Source organism: Dendroctonus ponderosae, unplaced genomic scaffold (assembly GCF_020466585.1).
Source record: "Dendroctonus ponderosae isolate FM_Combo_2020 unplaced genomic scaffold, Dpon_F_20191213v2 Dpon_F_20191213_4, whole genome shotgun sequence".
NCBI lineage: Eukaryota > Metazoa > Arthropoda > Insecta > Coleoptera > Curculionidae > Dendroctonus > Dendroctonus ponderosae.
This window is the reverse complement of record NW_026018611.1, coordinates 2,672,736-2,678,947: the sequence shown is the minus strand read 5'-3', so window position 1 is coordinate 2,678,947 and position 6,212 is coordinate 2,672,736.

Genomic DNA, 6,212 nt, shown 5'->3' with positions numbered 1-6,212 from the left:
GTTCAGTTCTTCCGCAGAACTGAACGCGGGTTCTGATGAAAACAGTGTAAGCGTTCAAGCAAACCACTTCTGAAGATGCAAGCCACTCGTGCTTGCGAAACGTCAACAAGAAATTCTACCGAACGACGGAACTTGAATATTGGTTTACGATCCGAAACATCCAATTTATGCACGATTATTCAAGTTATACGGCACCAAAGTCTAACTATTAAGAGCCTACCGTTTTTGAGATATTTGGTGGTTTTGTAAAATTGAGGATATTTTTTTGAAACTTGATGTCTCAACTTTTGTTTAAAATTTCGAAATCAGCTCCTGAGTTATCCATTTTTATAAAAATGGCTCGAAAGCTTCTATTATCTGTGTTGATCCTATAAAAACTAGAGAGAAGTCCAATCCAGCGCTATTGAAAACTTAAATTGAAAAATTGAGATTGACCCAGATCCATAACTCCTAAACAGGCATTTGTGAGGAAGTGAAATTTAAATCAAATTTAGAGTAAAATCTCAAAAAAAATTCTTAAAAAAGTTCCTAATGAAACAATTTTCTGATCGTGATAGCCGCAGTTGAGCACAATTCTTGAGCCACTTTTGTTGACTGGTTTGGGGGGCTTTGCAGAAATTTGCACAAAATCACGTCCAAACACTAACTTTTCACGTTTGTGTACATTAAGCAAAGTTCGAAAATGGTGCATTCTTAAGTCATCTGTTTGATCATCACATCATTACTTTGATCCGAGGATTGCAAAGGAACTTCAAATCTCACATTTTTGGAGAAGATTTGTTTTCTCAGAGAAAGTTTTCTGAGAAAATTTTTCAGTTTCAGAAGTCCTTTTGAAGGAATTTGCATAAAATCTCGTAAAAACACTTGACATTTTTGAAAAACCAAGCGAAAACGCAAATGAAATTATTCTTAGGAACGTAAGCAAATTCTTCGCTACAATTTGTGTACGCAATTTTCACTAATTCCGAAAAATCACCTAAAAACAATGACGTGGCATTTTTGGAAAAAAGAGTTAAACATTGAAAAACTTGAAGGAATGTCGACTTTTATTGTTACATGGAATTTGGACTGGAATTTTAACAAGTGGGTTTTTAAGAGAATTGCCAAAAAGAACCCACTAATTTTTGGCATTTTGACGAAATTCAAGCAAAAATAGAAGATTTKCCTTTTTTTCAGAAATTTTCTTAGAAAAATGTTCAGTTTCATCGCTGCAAGTCGCATATGAARTTCGAATCACTTGGTACCATGGATAGGCGGAAATCACGGGAGATCACCTCGCCCACTGCCTCATCGCCCTTGATAATGTCCACCGCACTTGTGGACGAAACGTCAGCAAGAAAAACCCATAGACCACGGCTTCAAAGCCCGAAAAACTTTTCTAAACGTGATTTAACCGGCTGTGAAAGCCTTCACAGTTCCATAGGATCGATAGAGCTTTGACAGGAAAAAACTACCTAGACAATATACCGACCTACGATTCAACGGCTGAGTACAAGTTGGCTAAAGTGAACGTTTTAGATAAGACTGTGCTGCTTAAGTGTAGCCACTTACCAAACGGCTATCAATTCCATTAGTTCATTTAATGAACCTGCAAAAAATGGCCAGGATAATGCGCTAAATGTTACACAAGGTCGCAAAAAAAATGCGTTGTCGTTAATGTTATGCAAGGGTTTTGATAAAGCAACTCAACGCGATCATACAGGGGGTTACTCCGGTTAAAAGACGCGAAATTTGACGAATTGCAGCTAAACTAGTTGAGTTTGAGACATGATTATTTCGAGGATCAATAGAGGCCCCCCCGATAGGCCGCTATTGATATAGAGTATATTCGAAAACTGTCTTGTAATGAACGGGGTGTCCCAATAACTAGATTCGACTAGTTTGGGGTTCTGAGGTATTTGCAGCTTTGTGAAAGTGCGGAGAGTTTTCTCGAGCTTCAATTCTCAATATTTATCGACAATTTCGACCATCAATAGTCAACCTAGCGGGCGCCATAAGATGCACTTTTGGTGCAAATTATGAAAAACTACTGGGTGTCCCAGAGTTGTGTTAAAAAAATGCACGTCTTGAACGGTAATAATTTGCTTAGGTTGTTGCTAAATTTAAAACTACCTAACTTGGCAATTTATCCAGTCCAGTACGAGGAATTTTTTGCAATTTTCTAGAAAGTTGTTAGTTCATATACATACTTCTAGAAATCACCTCTTTTTTTGGTTAGTTAGTGTTTTTGGGGTATTTTTTGCAAATTTCCTCAAAATCCATAGTCCAAAGTGATTTGACTTTCATATGCGACTTGCAGCGATGAAACTGAACACTTTTCTAAGAATACACTTTTTCAGTTTCCCCTTGGTTTTTCCAAAAATGTCAAAAGATAGTGTTTTTGGGTGGTTTTTCGCAATTTTTTGATACACGTGCATTCCTTTATTACTGAAATTCTATATGCGACTTGTAGGAATGAAACTAGCTACTTTTCGAAGCATACACTTTATAAATTTTTGCTCGGGTTTTTCCGAAAACGTCAAAAGTCAGTGKTTTCAGGATTTYTGGCAAATTTGTTCCAAATCGATGGTAGAAAGTGATTTGAATTGCATATGCCACTTGTAGCGACGAAACTGAACACTTTTCTAAGAATACACTTTGTTCAGTTTCCCTTTGGTTTTTCCAAAAATGTCAAAAGATAGTGTTTTTGGGTGGTTTTTGGCAATTTTTTGAAACACCTGCAGTCCCTCATTACTGAAATTCTAGATGCGACTTATAGCAATGAAACTGGCCACGTTTCGAAGAATACACTTTATAAAATGTTGCTCGGATTTTTCCGAAAACGTCAAAAGTCAGTGTTTTCCGGATTTTTTGCAAATTTCTTCAAAATCCATGGTACAAAGTGATTTGAATTTCATATGCGACTTGTAGCGACGAAACTGAACACTTTTCTAACAATACACTTTTTTCAGTTTCCGCTTGGTTATTCCAAAAATCCAAAGGCGGGTGTTTTTGAGTGGTTTTTCGCAATTTTTTGAAACACCTGCAGTCCTTTATTACTGAAATTCTATTTGCGACTTGTAGCAATGAAACTGGCCACGTTTCGAAGCATACAAGTTATAAATTTTTGCTCCGGTTTTTCCGAAAACGTCAATAGTCAGTGTTTTCAGGATTTTTTGCAAATTTCTTCAAAGTTCATAGTACAAAGTGATTTGAATTTCATATGCGACTTGCAGCGATGAAACTGAACACTTTTCTAAGAATACACTTTTTTCAGTTTGCCCTTGATTTTTTCAAACATGTCAAAAGATAGTGTTTTTGGGTAGTTTTTGGCAATTTTTTGAAACACCCGCAGTCTTTCATTACTGGAATTCTAGATGCGACTTGTAGCAATGAAACTGGCCATTTTTCAAAGCATACACTTTATACATTTTTGCTCGGGTTTTTCCGAAAACGTCAAAAGTTAGTGTTTTCAGGATTTTTCGCAAATTTCTTCAAAATCCGTAGTCCAAAGCGATTTGAATTTCATATGCGACTTGTAGCGATGAAAATGACCACTTTGCGAAGCATACACTTTTTCCAGTTTCAGCTGGTTTCTTCCCAAAACGTCAAAAATTAGTGTTTCGGGTCCTTTTTTGACATTCGAGTCCACATTGCATGTAGCAATTGAAGTGGGCACTTTCCGAAAAATGCAAGTTTTTCAATTTTAGACTGTTTGAAAAATTGCCAAATCACTGTTTTTGAAAGTCATTGAAAACTACGCATACAAATTGTAGAGACGAAAATCCCTACTTTCGTAGAAATAATTTGATTAGAGTTTTCGCTTGATTTCCTCAAAAAGTTTCAAAAGTTAGTGCGTTCAGGTTATTTTTTGCAAATTTTTCCAAGACCCAAGAATAACAGTCAGTTGCGGCTTGCAGCTCTGAAACCGAAAATTTTCTGAGTAAACTGTGACTATCCATAACAGAGGAGCCGGACTTTTTCCGCATTTTCCGCACCTTGTACGTGTATTAAGAGGAGCTTCTCTAATGTAAAATGGACCCGCAGGCCACGCTAATCTCCCTTTAAAAAACGGCCAACGAAATGTCTGTTCCATGGAAAAATAACCGTTTCACCCTGTAGACCAACACGAAGATTGCTGTATTTACAAAGAGGAGACTGGTAATTACAGGTTGGGCTGTAAAGGTGAGAAAAGCACGGGAGACCATTTCGTCCACTGCCTCATCGCCTTTGATAATGTCCACCGCAGTTGTGGACGAAACGTCAGGAAGAAATTCCCATCAACCAGGGCTTCAAAGCCCGAAAAACATTCTAAATATAATCGTATGGAAATTTGTCAAAGGGAGCTTAACCGCATCGGGAAAGGGCACCCATAAACCCGATAAAACGGCCATTATAATTAAGATAGCGACAGAACATCAGTTTCGAACAAACAAATAAAGGCAATAAAATTAGAGGATACATCTGTAACCGGCTTGTAGTACCTACTTAGAGAAGTCGGCGCTGATAACCGATCCGAGATCGTAACCGAACCAGCTCCTAATCGGCTGACCTCCGACTCGGGCTGAACTTTCCAAAGATTTCCTCTGTCTGGGTTACCTAACAGGCCAGATAAGACGGTTTCGGATGGTTAAGCCGAAGCTGACGGCCTGTGGAAAAAAACAGATAAACCCCAAGGCCAGCGCGGAAAAAATCGTCTTGATATCTTCCCATATGGCATATGGATCTAATAAATTATCTGGAAATAGGCGCGCCTGGACTTGGTTCTATCAGCTCCATTTAACACCACGCGTGTCCAGTTGGGTCCAGTCCGACTGACCATCATCCGCATCATCATCATCATCATCATCATCATCATCGAATCTGACCGTTCATAATTTTTCCACGGCAAAGCCAACAGGCAACACACAAAAATGTGGTAATTACTGGCAGACAGACCAAAAACAATGGGCAGCGACGAGGGCCCCGGCCTGCTATAATAAATCATATCTCGGTGAGTTGGAGAAATAGATAGGCATATAAACGCAGGTAGGGCCCTATGGGATATTTGTTTTACGTTAAACTACTGAGTGGCGCCTGTCTTGCCGCAGTCCCAGCATGAGATGGGGCCCGCCTGCTTCGGGACTCAATTATCGAGAGTCATTCGGCGGCCGTTTTTCGGGAAGTCGACCGGTTCCCCAAAATGTGGTGGCTGCAGAAGGGCCCCCTTTTTGCAGAAGCGTTGGGGCTTCGAGATCGCCCCCCAACCACAACAACCGAACAAACGCATACCTGGAGGCGTCTGCTCAACGAATCTAGATAATAAGCAGTTGCAAACGGTGCTTTTCTCACCTTCACAGCCCAACCCGTAATTACCAGTCTCCTCTTTGTAAATACAGCAATCTTCGTGTTGGTCTACAGGGTGAAACGGCTATTTTTCCATGGAACAGGCATTTCGTTGGCCGTTTTTTAAGGGGAGATCGGCGTGGCCTGAGGGCCCATTTTCCATTGGAGAAGCTTCTCTTAATACACGTATAAGATGCGGAAAATGTCCAGCTCCACTGTTATTGATAGTCACAGTTTACTGAGAAAATGTTCGGTTTCAGAGCTGCAAACCGCAACTGGCTGTTATTTTTGGGTCTTGGAAAAATTTGCAAAAAATAACCTGAACGCACTAACTTTGGAAAAATTTGGAGGAAATCAAACGAAAACTCTAATAAAATTATTTCTATGAAAGTAGGGATTTTCGTCTCTACAATTTGTATGCGTAGTTTTCAATGACTTTCAAAAACAGTGATTTGGCACTTTTTCAAACAGTCAAAAATTGAAAAACGTGCATTTTTCGGAAAGTGTCCACTTCAATTGCTACATGCAATGTCGACTCGAATGTCAAAAAAGGACCCAAAACACTAATTTTTGACGTTTTGGGAAGAAACAAGCTGAAACTGGAAAAAGTGTATGCTTCGCAAAGTGTTCATTTTCATCGCTACAAGTCGCACATGAAATTCAAAGCGGTTTGGACTACGGATTTTGAAGAAATTTGCAAAAAATCCCGAAAACACTGACTTTTCACGTTTTCGAAAAAATCCGAGCAAAATTTTATACAGTGTATGCTTCGAAAAGTGGCCAGTTTCATTGCTACAAGTCGTATATAGAATTTCAATACTCAAGGACTGCAGGTGTTTCAAAAAATTGCCAAAAACCACCCAAAAACACTATCTTTTGACATTTTTGGAAAAACCAAGGGAAAACTG